Source organism: Sander lucioperca, chromosome 5 (assembly GCF_008315115.2).
Source record: "Sander lucioperca isolate FBNREF2018 chromosome 5, SLUC_FBN_1.2, whole genome shotgun sequence".
In the NCBI taxonomy this organism is placed as follows: domain Eukaryota; kingdom Metazoa; phylum Chordata; class Actinopteri; order Perciformes; family Percidae; genus Sander; species Sander lucioperca.
The window spans coordinates 37,713,569-37,728,769 of record NC_050177.1 but is presented as its reverse complement, the minus strand read 5'-3'; the positions used below and the strand labels follow the sequence as shown (position 1 = coordinate 37,728,769).

The window sequence follows — 15,201 nt, the reverse complement described above, 5'->3', positions numbered from 1 at the left end:
TGCTATGTTAATGGCCATGGTCAGGAGAAATAGTTGTAAAAACAGACAGAATTTCCTACAGTATGTGAGTAAAAAACAATTTAAGACACACTGGTTTAGGCAAGTTAATGAGACATTATTATAACAGGGCTTGACATGAACTTTTTGAGGCACTTGTCCTTTAGACAAGTACATTTACGTTTCACTTGTCCATGCACAAAAGTCACTTGTCCGGGTAAAGATTTATCATTTTATCATATTGTTTTTGTGTTTTGCTAATGCAAAATTCGAACAAACCGTTAAAAGCATCCAAACACTATCAACATTAATAAAATTCAGTTGAAACAGTAGAAACAAACGTGTCCCAAGAATAGATTTCCCCTTCAACAAGAAAAAAGGATCTCCAGACTCCATAATACAAAGTAATACTTTGCACGCCGGTGTGCAGTGTATGACCAGAGGTAGTGGTGACTATATCTAAAATAATTTTGTAGACATAACAATGGATTTTGCCACTAAATGTTGGTGTTAACTTTATTTTTCTTTTTTTCAACAATTTCGTTTTCTACCTGGCAGAGGCTGATTTACCAAGGGATCCTTTAAAAAGGTACTTTACAGTTGATTATTAGCTGATATTTAATCTGGCAAGTCGCAGAGTTGAAGTTTCACTATAGACCTTTTTCACAGCAGACATGTTGACATGTCATAGTAGGAAAAGCACAGGTGTATTCAAAACCATTAATGATGGCTGCATTCCACTTAGGAGAGGCCCTGGTATTGTGCATGCTGACTCACTGAAATAGCTTACTGGGACACTTGATGGAATTGAGCCATCGTTAAGGTTATTAATTTCAGCTGTGCTTTTCCGACAAGTCAAAATGTCTGCTGTGAAAAAGGTCCATAACTGACGGACAAACGAGCAGTGTAGTAGTAACGTTACGAGGCAGAGAGCCAGTTGCTAAATTAGTCAAATTAACTTCATGCTTCATCCACACAAAGCACATTGCTATCGCCACGAGTGACATCTGTATTCGGCTCGTTTTCTGTGAACGATGTGGCGACGGGGTAAAGTTAAGGCGGAGTTAGCAAGCTAACATTAGCCAACTAACACCGGCTGGCTGGCTTGCTGGTTCCGCCGTGCTTTTATGCTGCATCGCTTACAGAGAATGAGCTGAACAGCGGGCTGGGTCTAACTTTAGCGGTCTGCTGACCTGCTGCCGCTGGGTCTAATGTTAGCCATCCACTGACCCGCTGCCATTGGGTCTAATGTTAGCCGTCTGCTGACCCGCCTGCCATTGGGTCTAATGTTAGCCGTCCGCTGACCCGCTGCCGTTGGGTCTAACGTTAGCCATCCGCTGACCCGGGTTGTGGAGAAAAAATTTACTTGTTTCAAATTGGTAACATAGACGTAATGAGTGGCACATAATGTGAAGAAGTAACATGGCATTTTATTCTGTTTGAGTTTTAACTTGTCCAGTGGGGCAAGTAAATTTCTCTTCCACTTGCCCTACAAACAAATCCACTTGTCCTGGACAAGCGGACAAGCCTTAATGTCGAGCCCTGATTATTCACCTAAAAGTAGCGTTTGGATTTTTACGATTCCGATGCCGAACCGGTACTTTTAAAATGACTCTGATTCTTAACCGAGTCCTAAACCGATTCTTGAAAAACTGAAAAATGACATCAAAGAAAGGCTCTTTTATGGATTTTTTTTTTTTTTTTGAAAATTATTTAAATTGAACAATATATTAATGTTTTAAAGTCCTTAAATATATAATAAGTAAACCTAAGTCACCTAAGACATAACTACAATAATTTAACAAATAACAGTTACACTGTTAACAAGTAACAACAAAATAAATGTTGAGTTGGCATGCCAACCAGCTTCAAACTTTTTTGCAGAAAAATGACCATATTTGCCTTCTCTGGCAAGATACGACACCTCTCCTGACTTATGGCATGTCCTGCACAAGAGAAAACTCTCTCAGATGGTGTCCAAGAGGCCTGTACACACAGGTATGAGTTTGAAAGGGCAGACAATTTGGGTAGGCTATCCCGCTTCCCCCACCACCAGGCTACAGGGTCGGCAGAGCAAGTGTAATATGTTTACTAGTGATCACGTGCAGTGAATGTTAATATGCTTTTACGTCCGTTTTGGTGAGCCCAGAGGGAAAATATGGCATTTTAAAAAGTAGCCTACATTTACGATAGCTAGCTAACGTAGACTACAGAGAAAGTGTGATATTTGTACGTCCGTTTCGGACCGTGTACAAAAAGCCGTCTATCAGCAGTGATTGTAGAGCGCGGTGTGAAGCGGACAATCACTGCTGATAGACGGCTTTGTGCGCCACTCGGCAGAAAAGGGAGAAAGAAAAAAAGAGTCTGCCGCTGTCCGGAGCGACAGAGGGAAAATATTTCAGTCAGAACCGAAATTTGCGTTCTACTACCGTTTGCATAGGAACCGGTCCCATAATGGAACCGGGTTTCAGTACCCAACCCTAGTAATGAACATTAATAGAATGTAGCATTGTGGGTAATAGTTAAGTCTTATTGACTCCACCTCTGGGTTTTCACAGTCAGCATCACTTTCGGCAGAGGCACAAGGAGAGGCTGCAGTAACCTGACCTGACCAACATTCTTAAAAATCTGGGGTTATATTGGTGGGCAGGAATCTCCAAATAATCTTTAGCAGTAGTAAATATTTTTCTTTTTCATCCATGCCTACCCCCCAGTTTAGGTTAAATTGAAGGAATTTGGACAACACCATGTTTATCTGTCATCATACCCAAAGTCAGATGAGAAGATTGATGGCAATTTTATCTCTGAGCATCCAGTACAGAGGTATGAAGGTCCTCGACATATCCAGAACACATTTAATCTAGCTTAGCTTAAAGACTGGAAGCAGGAGGAACCTTCGGTTTTTTTGTCCTCTCATTGAACTTTTTTGTAGCAGCACAGTACGAAACAAAACTCCTGGCCTTTATCAAAATGAAACAAAACACCTTCCAAGACAAACCTGACTTTACACATTGAATTCTTTGTATTTAAAGTGTCTTTGTGCTGAATTATTTTTTATTATAGTGCCCTTAAAATTATTCTGGTTTGTTCAAAACTAAACTACGGTATGTAGTGAAAACTGGATGAAAGGCTTAATGGGCATGCTATGTGGACATTTATTTACTATTAACTTGGTGAACTGTTTGCCAGTCATCCATCATGTGTATAAATAAGGCATTGTACATACTGTACACCTCCAAAAATGACCCACTTTCATGGTCCACATCCTTCGGTTGATCCATTAAATTCAATTTCATTTGTCACATGAAATTGTGCGAGGTAAAATGCGGCCGCCATCTTGGACCAGTCATACTCCTAGTTGCGTAGCAGCAGAAGAAACAAGATGTCAGAGCACTGTGCAGCATATTCCTGCTCAGAACAGTGGACCATCGCAAACAGGGCTCAGGGGATTACTTTTCACAAGTAAGATTTAACATTACCATACTATTGGTTGTATTTTGTGAATAGAATATTACCAGAGTTGAGAAGGAGCAAGGATCTTTGATATTACTGTACTGAAATCGTAGTCAGCTAGCTAGGCTATGTTTACTGTACCGGCCGGTGTTCACCCGGCTATGAACTGAGACTTGATAAGTCATATTCCATAACACTGACTTAGATTACTACTGACACAAGAATGCTATTGTAGAAATTAAAAAAAATATTACTGGTATAACATTGGCCAGCAAATTTTACACAAGTTACTTACCCGAGATACTTATCCCTTTATATATATATATTGTATTATGTATTATGCTTCTTCATTTTAGTTGGCACATACGCATTGAGGAGACATGGTTTGGCATCAACAACCATCATTCTGACTTGTTATTGGTTATTGTCTGTGTTTCTCAAGATAAGGCTGCACCACATAGCCAAACTCACCTCTCTTGAACTGCAGAAAGGGAGCACGAGAAAGAAGCTCTATAAAAAACAGTCCTCTTTCAGGGGTTTAAGCTCATGCAAAGCTTTTCGTGTGTGTGTGTGTGTGTGTGTGTGTGTGTGTGTGTGTGTGTGTGTGTGTGTGTGTGTTGGGAGGGGGGCTGCTAAATGTCAAGGGCTGGGAGGAGATGGATGCAGAAGAACGTGGTAGTACAGTGTGTGTGTATGTGTGTGTGTGTGTGTGTGTGTGTCAATATAACAAATATAAAAAGCTTCAAGAAGACTAATACACTATAATCAAATATTGTTTCTTCAACTTATTAAAATATCTTCAGTCCCTCCAGGATTTTGCGATGTTGCGATCGCGCCAATTCACGCAAATTCAACCAATCACCGCGAATTTGGTGCGACTCACAATTTTGACCAATCACCACGACTTTTCTGCACATTTGACCAATAACCTGAAGTTTCCCGCGACTTCAACCAATCACAGCAGTCCCACATGCACTCGTTTTTGATATGAAGACGAGACGTGTGTGTGACTCATTTACCAACAAAACGTACAGCGAAAGACCGTGCAAAACATTTCAGACCGTCCGATACATTTTAACATCAATGTAGACTTTAACGATTTAAAAGTCGCTGAAGTTGCTGCCGTTTCCATCCTGGCTGTCGGCTCTCTGCAGCGGGTGGGGCTACTGCTCTGTTCCCCCCGCGACTGACGCTTGCACACACACAAACACACACACAGACAGACACACACACACACACACACACAAACACACACACGGTGGATGCAGGAGAAAAAGGAGATGAGACGACACAATGACCTAAATTGAGGACAGCTACGCTCGTTATTGTAAGTGCAATGATAAGTTAAAGTCCAATAAGTACTTTATCAAACCGTATGAATGTGTGTCCCAGCCCAGGGCAGGATAGGAAATTAACTAACAATGTAAAAGATCAACAAGCCACTGACAGATATGTTCACATTTGATTGAGTCAATAAATTATTATTTTTTGTCTTAAATCCACCAGCCATTTTCATATTATAGCAACATTTACAGCATCCTGAGCCTTTTTGGTAAGGTTACTAGGAAAACTCAGCCCAGAGTAATTTTATTCTTCTTTTATTCTCCTTCCTTTTTATTTTTAAAGAACTATACCAAAAAAAAGCAACTTTCACTGTCTCCCACAACTTCATTGCAACAAACATACAAAAGACATCGCAACTTTTATCGCAATTTTTTACAAAAGCTCCCGCAAAATCAGGCATTTTGGGCCGCAACAATCTCAAAAAAAGGCCGCGAAATCCTGGAGGGACCGATCCAAAATGGAGGCCCCACGGCTCGTCAGCGCCAGCAGGCAGTAGCGGTCGATGCCCAGAATAGCAGATTCGGCAGGAGGTTAGCAGAGTCGACATAACCGTACGTACACACCGCCGCCGACGTGAGCTTCAAAGTTACAGGAAGTCATTCATTTTCAATGGAAGCCAGCTTCTCTCAGCTGCAAGAAGCAGCAAATCCGTCGGCGTCGCGTTTTGGGCGTGTTGAGCGACCAGAGCGTCAAGCAGAAAGTTGAAGTTTATGGTAACGAGCTATGACGCAGTTCAGCGGCAAATTACCAGCAACCAATCGGAATATAGACGTCCTTCGCGCTGGCTGATTCCAGAGAAACATACGAACTTTCGTTCCTACCAAAACATTAGTTCAGAGAAAACAGAGGAAAAGCTCATCATCGCTGTTGGTGGGTTCCCTATAATTTATGATATGACTTTATTTAAGTATAGGGAACGGGGTGCAGCTGACAACACTGTGAGGGGTGTTAGTAAGCTTGTGAGGGTAACAGTGCAGTCAGCTGCCCCCTCTCTCCCTTACATGCACGTGCGCACGCACAGTATTATTCACACAGGAAGTGCTGTGAGGCTGCCTTTGGGCTGAGAGGAGCGTGGTGCAGCTGACAACACTGTGAGGGGTGTTAGTAAAGATTGAACATGATCGAACATACACTGTAAGAAAAGATACACCATATCTACTCAATAAAAATGAGGCAACAGATTACAAGCAATATTATTAATTAAATTTCACATGGTTTGGTATTGAGTAAATATGAATTAAATGAGACCCTTAATAGTTATCCATTTAATATGAGTATATTCGAATAGAAAACAGTACAGAATTAATTATAACCTAAACAAAAATATTGAGTTGATTTGAAAAAGATAAACTCCCTAATGTGTAAATAGTACTAATAAAAATTTATTTAATTCTACATATCAATGATATACAATTGAGTAATAATCATCTACATTAATCTGCACATCGATTTGAATTTAATCAATGCAATGAATTAAATCTAAATATTCTTTCTTAGGAATAACTAGTCTATGGCCCAGAAAGTACAGAACTTAACAAATACTCAAATAAGAATTTTATTAGCAATTCACTTTTGTGCTTTCAACTCATTGTAGTAGTGCTGGGCAGTATACCGGTATACGGATATTAATTTCCCATATGATATGAAATTTTCACATACCGTAATACCGGTGCAATGCCACAGAGAACACTACGGCCAAATTGATCTGCCAGTGACATCAGAACGGGAGCCGTGTTAACTTCGTACCCTTCTCACTCATGGTTGTAAATTTACAACGACAATTAACCCACAACTAACTCTCTTTAATAGGATACAACACCATAGCACACAACTATTTGTGACTTTAACAATTTCTAACACTAATAATTTTACATTTAGCCTACAAATTTACACAGCCGAACGGCATGCTGGGTAACATTATAGCTGCTAGCTAGCTAGGTTGACAGGAAGTGCTTTTCAATTAAAATTAGCCTGATTACATTGATTTGAATTAACTCAATATTTTCTCTATTTGGGATTAGATAAATATAATGCTTATGTTTTATTTAACTACAATGGTTGGATTTTATTCCAAACATTTTTATTTGAAATTTAATTAAATATTAGCCTCAAAATCAAAAACACAATCATATTGAATATATTTTACCTAATACATTAATTCAAATCTACATGACCACAGAATCATTTCTTACAGTGCAGAATGCTGCCACGTCAGAGCGGCCAAAGCGTCAAAAGCTTCCCCGTACTTTTTGACAAGTGTCCTTGACAGGGCGGCCAGAGCTTCTTTTGCAGCTCAAGTCGGCGGCGGTGTGTACGTACATTAAGACTGACAAGTTGATTTCCCGATCCTGATATGGGACTCATAGCCACATCCCATCACCGTCCAACATCAACCACATAAAGCACAACTAACATTTGTAAAATATTCAGCAGAGTTGACGGAGAGGCGACTGGAGAGGTCCGCGCCTTCAAGAACACTAGCATGAGTTGCTAGCATGTCTGTAGTCGTATTGTTTCATATATGAGGACTTTGGTGATATGTTTTTAAACAAAACAAAATCCAGCACCTTTTATGCATCTCAGAATTACCAGTTTTACATTGCCAGCTGTCCTAACTCTGAACAACATCCTCCTTACTTTTTAATGTACTAATGATTAGTTTGCTACATAATGTACAACATTTTTGGAGATGTTGCAAAGACTATTTTTCACTCTTGATAGACCTGCTTCCTGTGATTGTGCTTCGCTAGGTTAAACACGACCTGGACCTCTCTCTCTACCAAATGCAATAAGATAAACTTGATATTGGTCTTTTCATCTGGCTGTCGGTAAGACGGCAAGAAAGCATTTTTTCAAAAATGTCAACGTATTCCTTTAACTGCTGAAATCCACAAAGTTTTCACCTGAACTCAGAAAACTACAGAAAACTATAGGTGCTTTGTAAGTTATAGTCAGCGTATCTGTTCATCAACTGCTGACTTCCTTTTTCCTGGGCTTTTATTTAATTTTCTGCAGTTTCCAACCAACATTTTGCTCTCTGCACATTTCAATTCATCCATCTCTCCACTCTCTCCCTCTCTGTTCATGTCTCCCTCTCTCCATCCTTGTCTGCGCTCCCTCTCTCCCACTCAGAAAGCTGCCAATAACAGGGTCTCTGTGCTGCCTTCACAATGGGGCATTCTGTTGCCTAGACACACACACACACACACACACACACACACACACACACACACACACACACACACACACACACACACACACACACACACACACACACACACACACACACGGTGGGGGCCCACTGGTTGAATCTAGTCACACTCTCTACAACAAGTGCTTACCTAATAACACTGTGTGTGTAAAGGTGGGGGGGGGGGCTCAGAAATTGTGTTTCAGGCCTCATATCCCCTTTCAATCTGACACACAAACAAATAGCCAGAATGTTCCATATTCTCCGTTCGCACTGATCAGTTCTGGCCGATGTCAGGTTAAACTCTGCTTACTGCCAGTGTCCTTAGTTTTGAAGTACATTACCTCTTGGACTGAGTTCACGTTAAGTGATTTCTAAGACAATATAATAAAATGTAAATGGTCTAACAAGCACAAGACCTCAGCAACAACTTTAACACATTACTGACACCAAAAACACATGACCAGCCTTGTCTCCTGCTCTCTTTGCATACGCAACACATTGTATCTAACACCATGAAGAATGTCACAAGGCTAAAAAAAAATTCTCATACCTTTCACATATTTTTTACTAGGCGGGTTAAGACTGTAAACTTTATTCTAATTCCACTGCCAGAGCATGTGCATACTACACCACTTAAATTCTGATATAGCTGAAGACAGCTACGATGTGCACGTACAATAACATACAATAACAATAACTGGGTATAGTCGCGCAATATTAGCCTAAATGCTACTTAAACAAATAATGACTTCTTAAATGGCAGAAATACATTATGGTGTAAATGGAAATTGCAGTGTGCCCAAATTTGGTTGAATTGCACAAACAACCGTGAAATGCAATAATACCCACAACTTTTCATGTCATATCCACTCAGTGTATAACAAACACACTGACCACTAGTATCATGTTGATACGTACACACATTGTACGATCAAGACTAATATTTTGGCATGGAATTCAGACTTATACTTCATGTGGATATTCTAGACAATTTAGTCTTATTAACACTTAACACTTTTAATTTGCAAAGTGTGCTGAATGATGATGACGGAATATCATATGCAACCTACTTTAGTTTGTCTATATGATAAATTTATGTTCAGCTGTCTCCTCTACACTGACCCTCTACTGTGTTGTCTTGGAATATACTCCAAAACAAGTTACAATTTCCTTTAAACTCATTTCTCATGAGGGTCAAGTGAAAGAAAATGTGTTTTGGTTATCATCATGATGTAAAATACGTCAACAGACCATGAATGTGGAGAATTCAAAACCTCTGTTCAGAGATTAACAAAAAATACCACTGTAAAACAAGGACAGAGAAAGTCCTTCTTTGTGACATACTTACAAATTAGTGTTATGACGTTGTCCTATTTATTTCAACAACAAAATATCAATTCTCTCAAATAAAAGTAAAAAAAAACAATAACAAGGCTATTGTGTGAGAGTTAATTTAAGGCTGGAGCACAATACATCCATTCATGTGCCAAAACCACAGGTAGGGGTAGAACAAACAATCAATATACCAGTACCACGATGTGTTACTAAGGCAAAGGAGTATTCTTCTTAGAGTAAATATGTGAATATGTGTACTGTTGAAAAATTGGAGGGAACAGCTTAATTTCTTAGAATACCATAGATACACAAAACACGATGTCAGCTCTGCGATGAGATGCGTTTTTCACTTTCGCCGTGTATAAAACTCTGTTTCAACTGTGCTTCAACTGCCACAGTGACCTGTTTACTGATACTGAATTGACAAAAACATTAAGACAGAAGAGGGAATATTACTTCAGAACCTTGCACTGCATTTAATTCAGATTATACTGAAATTATGTGGGGGGGAAATATACACATATACATCTATTTATCATCTATCCAAAATTCTAAAAATATACCGCAAGCTACATTCATAAAACTCCAGCTAAACTTTGGACTGGGATACATGATAACCTATGTCGGATTGCAGGGACCCAGGTTCCATCGAGCCCATATTATTTGTTCTAGGAGATGGATCAATCCCAAGCGGGATGGATGAGCACATACGAAGTTGGCTCCAAACTAGCTAACTAGTGATAGCCGACAGATTCTTTTAAGAGGATGGAGGAATGAAGGGGTGCCGTCACTCCAGGAGTGGGCTTGTGAGAAGGCTAGGGTGGCAGCGTTTGAAAAGATGTCATACAAACGGTTTGCCAGATTGGATGTCTTCACTAGAAAATGGGAAGAGTAAGCTGTCTGGAGGGCTTCTGAGAGGCTTTTTGCTGTGGAGAGGCATGTATGATGGGCTTGTGGTGTTGTTATTTGTGCATATGTTTATTTGGTTTATGGTTTATTGTCTATTTTGTTATTGTTTTGTCGTATGGTTTTGAATGTTGTGGTTGCTGTGTAATCTTTTCTTGGTTTATGTCTGGGTGGGTGGTGATGATGAAAGGGGATATGTTCATGTTGCAAATTGTAGTTTGTAAGTGTTTCGTGTTCAAATTAAAATGAAAATTGTTAATCATAAAAAAAAATTTTTAAAAACTCCAGCTAAACAATCAGGTTAAACACATCCTGCAGACATGGAGAAAATTAGCATTCATTTTGAGTCAGGTTTCTGGCCACCTGAAAAATGTAAAGTCCAAAATTCAATCTTCACCATGTTCAACAGCCAAACGCTAACTTCACTAGACAGGTTGCACACAGTGAGTTTTTGTTGCTGAAAAAAACTTGCTTGCTCTGTTGCTGTTGTAAACGCCAGATTTCTGAAATCGGAATTCCCATAACATTTTCATTTACTTCAATGTATGTTTAGTAGTAATAGTTGGGTAGCCGCTATAGAGTAGTTTTCCTCAGACCCTCAGATTTCTATCAAGGCGTTGACCTTATAAGGATTACTTAAAAAACACATGCATGTGCGTGCACAAGGGACATGACTCATATACCCACCACTAGACAAACTGCTGCTTTCAGCCCACTTTCAATTAAAACTGAATAGTGACTCAGTCCTGCCAGTAAAGAAATGCATCGGAACAATGTCCTCTAGTGAACAAGCCTGTTTGTGTGTGTGCGCACACACACACTTGCATCTAACTCTTCAGGGTGAAACATTTCACAGGAATATGTTTCCCATGGTAACCCAAAACTACCGACTCCCTTACTGACTGAGTCCCTTATTGGGAACTAAGTCATAAGCCTATGACAAAAACAATCCTTGGACTTTGGTGAGTATGAAGTTCTGGGAGTCATGATGTTTTCCTCCCATGGTGGAGGTCAGCTGATATTACCCATAGACTGTATAATATTAACAGTCTATGATATTACCACAAGCACAAGATTTGGACTATCCATCCATGCTATGTTTTCTCTCTACTGTCCATTCCCTAACTCACTGCAGCAACATATGTAAAGGATAACAATTGATGTCTTGCGTTTTTTAGCCCATTGACTTAAAATTCACATAATCCTTTTCATGAAGTCCATTTTTGCTTATAGCTTGACCTAAATGTTAGCTCTCAGTCTGAAAGCATACCAGCAAAGAGTTGAGCCAACTCTCAAATCCCAGATGTTTGATCTTTAAAAACAGTGCCTTACAGTAACATTCCTTTGACTAAAAGATTTTACCAAGAAATCCTGACGAACTACAGTGAGACATACAAAGAGGTGCTTCGGAAATTTAGCCTCCAGTTATCACTTCTTGCACAGCTGGGCTCTTCATTTAGCCTGTGTAATTTTACAGCCAGACTGCTTAACGTGTCCACTTGACCAGTGAGATACTCCTCCTCTCACCTCATTATAGAGTGATTCAGTAGCGAGTAATCGTGTGAGTGTATGAGACAGATGGAGAGGGAAACAGAGAGAAAAAAGACAGAAAAAGTTGTAGACACAAGAGGGATAAAGAAAGACAGAGACAGGGACAGACAGACAAAGCTTTCAGCTGCAACTTGATGTCAATGACCGATCAGTAATTCAGAGCTTACATCCTCTGTAGTAGTACAATAATTCTAAATCGAGATTGTGAATTGGCTCAAGTTTGCATGGCATGCCTCTCATACTGGTAGACACAAAATTCACATGTTGAGGACTAGAGAGATATTTATATCTGCACCCTGATAAACAACATCCTGTAACACTACATTATGTGGCTCTCAGTGTGCACTTGCCAAAAACAGACAGACAGTCACAGACTCAATCATTACCAGTTTTTACTACATGACAAAACAGGGTCAGTAGGGCCATGATGCTGTTTTTATAGCTACTTTTTCCAGTCTCCCAAAAAACATTATGTGGGTCATCTTTTGTGCTGCCCTTTGAAGTTATGAATTGGTAGGTTTTTTTAAGATACACAGGTAATTTGATCCGTGCTTTAAATGCATTTAATTACACATTTCCAGAATAACATCTGTTTAACCTCAACAGACATCATAATCATGCTTCAGAAGGTCTGCTTCTGTGAAAACACGGAACTGTGCACAAATAATTGTATTCACCATTATAATGGTCTATTGAGCAAGCCAGCCAGTCATGCACAACGTACTCTATTCTAAGGCGTTTAGCCCACATGTAAAAAAGCATTCCTCTGCAACTTTAGCGTTATTTACCACAGCTTACATAGCACTGAAAAGGAAATACGATATCATAGTTTCCATCCTAACTTAATCAGTTACCTGATAGCATATTCAAACAGTTTCACTATTGATCACATCTTATCACACCTAAACATACAGGAGCACTGCCCTACACTCCAAAAAAAAAGTCTGAAAACAACCTTGAGCAGCTAAGTGGGTTTGTGTAATCTACTATAGCTGTCGTGGTGTGGGATGCGTCCTATGGTCGTACCCTATACAGTCTTTTGTCCTACATTAGAAAAAGTGTTAAAATCCCTGCTCTAAATCGAAAAATGCTAGGCCTAGACGACCACCTGTCACAAGTAGGGTGACCAGACGTCCAGAAAAATTCGGGACAGTCCCTAAATCTAAACAGTTGTCCCGAATCCTGCCGTAATTGTCCCGAAAATTAGAGCAAAGTCTCAAGAGCAGACTCTCGAGTAGTTATAGTCTGATAGAACATAGGCGCGAATTGGTGTCCCGGGACCCGATGAACACGTAGCTAAAAAGCAAAAACGTCTCTGCAGGTACCGTGAGGACTGGGTATGGAAATACCGCTGGATTACTGCAGTTTTACGTGATGCAAACAAAGCGTTTTGCAATGTAGCTATGTAGGAAGGAGTTTGGTATTTCACACGTCAGACGTCAGGCTGCATGCTACTAGCAAACTACATATATCTATAACAGCACAACTGTGGTTGTTTTAACATGCCACTTGAGTTCATGATTTTAATGATTTTGTATGTGTATTTTCGGGTTTACATGACAGACAGTTGAATTCCTGAATAAAAATAATAAATCATTTTGTTGCGGAGTTTTGAAATTCATGTCCCCCCCCCCCCACCGAATTATACCCATTCTCATCTGGTCACCCTAGTCACAAGTCCACCTGCAAAATTTACAAATCATGATGTGATGGATAAAATAAATATATATGAAACTTTATTCAAACAGGCGGGGAAATCCATGCAAAGCATTCCAGTGGGGACAATCAACCCCGACGTAGGCAGTCCCATTTCCTCTCCGCTTTTACCATAGACGTCTATGGCTTTTACCACAGAAAGAATAGAACAGCCTCTGGCAACTGAGAAAAACAAACCAAACAGAGCTAAGTAAATATTAACCAATTGAAGGCCGAGACGTATTAGTAAGTTGCTAAAAGCAGAACTGGACTCGACAGTTGACAGTCTATTCGCAAAAATGTTGGTGACTTTCTTCAGTTTAGCTCGCTTGTTAACGTTATTGTCACCGCAGCCGTTAAGCTATGGTCAGTGCACGAGTAACCTAACGTTTGCTAGACAACACATTTTCTGTTTGAACAACTCCAGTGTTTGTGGGGTTTTATGCTGTTAAATTTGTGTGCATATTCTTAAAAGGTGTTTTAGGAAAGTTTCTCTTAAAATTAATTTTAAATTATTATCATTCACTTACCTTTTCAGGTATTCGCAAGTTTTCCACTCCACTGAAATATACTGGCGTTTTGCTTTTGAGGTGAAATTAGCGGCCACAGCTGCGACGCCAAATCGCCGATAACATTTTTCACACGAGTGAAAACAGTAAGCAACAACTTACCGACAGCCAGTGTTAAGCTAAAATAAAAAATTAAGCCATTTCCGGTTAGACGTTTCAAAATAAAAGAAACACACATTGACGTTCAAGATGTAGCGTTTTATTTTTAAGGCTAGAAAATGTGAGTTTTCCGGCGTCTCTCTGGTTAATTATAGTGCAACTTCATGCAGTAAAATTGCAAAAACTTCCGCACGGCCGTCATGTGACCACTAAAAAAAGCCTGGACAGCCCAGTTTTTTTTGTCCATGCAATGCAAATGTCCTTTTCTATTATCCCATTTAAAAAAGAATTACAGCTCACACAGGGCTGTATTTGTAAATGACATATACATATTGAAGATTATAATTCCCTCTATGACACAATATTAAAGGACTTTCATAGAAAATAATAATACAAAACATCAATATTGACTACGAGACACACACTACATGACAAAACACAGTATACTGTATACAATACACTATAATTTTCCTTGGGGAGCAACATAGTGTTAGCTATTGATTTTATATAAAAGTCCATTTCTTGAGCCTAACAGGTGGTATAAACAGGTATAATCTAGCCAGCACTGTGACCCTGAATAAATATAATTCTAAAAATATATTTATATGGAGGTGGTGGTGATAGCATTCAGATCAGTGTTAAATCAGACAGGCTGCTGATTTATTACTTGTAAGCTCCCATAGGAACCAGAAGAGGGCAACCACTCACCATCAAGATATTGAGCCTTGTAGCTGGAGAGAATTTCAAAAAGCATCATGTTAAAAAAAACACACACACACACAAACTAATAAAGGGGGCAGTTTCCCCCTGTATTAGGTTGTGTTTTTATGTATTTATAGTAGAAAGAGAATATTGCATGTAAATAGACCTTACATTATTAAAGAGGATTCCTTTGATGGCATTTCAGCCTGAGTGAAAGGAGCCAGCAAGATGAAAGCAACTGAGAGCGAGGGAGGCTGGCATGCCCTAAAAGTCATAAGCTAGACCAAATTGGAACCCATAACTTTACAGTCACACTGTACATCATAATGTACCATCCAAACATAAAACATTTATGAA

At 39.5% G+C, this 15,201-nt stretch overlaps 1 protein-coding gene across 2 annotated transcripts in view; it reads right to left on the bottom strand.

Moving 5' to 3' along the window:
• The window catches only part of LOC116045550 (arf-GAP with Rho-GAP domain, ANK repeat and PH domain-containing protein 1), a 64,854-nt gene extending 50,628 nt beyond the window's left edge, over positions 1–14,226 (bottom strand). For both annotated transcript variants that reach the window (XM_031293234.2, XM_031293235.2), the window contains exon 1: positions 14,005–14,226. The gene's annotated coding sequence lies outside the window, so the exon portion shown is untranslated. The remainder of the gene's footprint in view (positions 1–14,004) is intronic.
• Between the last annotated feature and the right edge of the window lie 975 nt (positions 14,227–15,201).